Source organism: Sinocyclocheilus grahami, unplaced genomic scaffold (assembly GCF_001515645.1).
Source record: "Sinocyclocheilus grahami isolate Dianchi unplaced genomic scaffold, SAMN03320097.WGS_v1.1 scaffold44533.1, whole genome shotgun sequence".
In the NCBI taxonomy this organism is placed as follows: Eukaryota; Metazoa; Chordata; class Actinopteri; order Cypriniformes; family Cyprinidae; genus Sinocyclocheilus; species Sinocyclocheilus grahami.
In genome coordinates, this window is record NW_015524700.1 from 1 (window position 1) to 1,107 (window position 1,107).

The 1,107-nt window shown below is 37.7% G+C and overlaps 1 long non-coding RNA gene across 1 annotated transcript; it reads left to right on the forward strand.

Annotated features, from left to right (window-relative positions):
• Positions 1–16: 16 nt before the first annotated feature.
• On the forward strand, positions 17–735 carry LOC107580780 (uncharacterized). Its single transcript, XR_001608705.1, has 3 exons — positions 17–114; positions 250–313; positions 597–735. It is a non-coding gene; the product is annotated as an uncharacterized lncRNA (long non-coding RNA).
• The last annotated feature ends 372 nt before the right edge of the window (positions 736–1,107 follow it).

The following is a 1,107-nucleotide window of genomic DNA, read 5'->3' on the forward strand; positions in this document are numbered from 1 at the left end:
TTTTTTTTCCCTCAAGGACCAGACTGAGAGAAACCGTTTTTCTGTGTACTGGAAGCAGGTTGGACCCATTGTCTTTGGCTCCTTCTGCCTATTCATTTTTGATATGTGTGAAAGGTGAGCCAACTGAACTATCCTCATTCTTGGCATGAAGTAACTCACTTTGGTTTCCATCTAACTTGAGTTCTTTTGTCCTTAATACTGCTGTGTTGTTCTCTTCTAAAAAATGCATTGCATTTGTTTTCTTCATAGAGGAGTACAGCTGAAGAACCCCTTCTACAGTATCTGGGCATCAGATGTTGGGACAGAGCTTGCTGTATCCTTTTGACTGTGTGAGATGTTGGTACAGATGTTAATTAAAGGCCTTCAGGATGGCAACTGATGGTCAAATCCCTGCTCTGTTCATTCATGTATTATAATAATGCATCTTCATTATGTGCCACATATGTTCGGACCAAACATGTACTAAAGGCTTTTAAAGTAAATAATGATCCACACAAAAATATCTCAACCATACTGTTGCTGATTTCTATACTTCTGTGGTATAGTGTCGTCATATGCTTTGTGTTAAGTTATCACTTTAACTGAGATTGGTGCAGATGGCCTTCATCATTGTAGCAGGAATCTGCGCATGTCTCTACTTCCTGTTCCTGTGCTTCATGGTGTTCCAAGTGTTCAGAAACATCAGTGGGAAAAGGTCGTCTTTACCTGCTATGACAAAGGCTCGTCGACTGCACTATGAGGTAATGTGTAACCTAGATAATGTTAGCATTTGTATGACTAATGAGCTTTCGGAAAACCCAAAAGAAGTTTGTACCAACAAGTTTAGAAATTTGCTAAAAAGGAAGTTTATGACCGTATACAGACTGCTGATTTCTAACGAATTATAACGTCCTAAATGTTGCAACTAGATATATTTAAATGCACTACCATTCAAATGTTTATGGTTGGTTTGTGGTTCTTGCGTGTTCAGTCTTTTCTGTGTGCCAAGTAGTTCGGACTCCATGTTACTATAACCTCGAATTTAGGTTGAAATGCAAATTGGTTGTTTGTCCATTTTTATTTATTATTATTCTGACACTTGATTATTCTATTTAACTGTTTACTTTT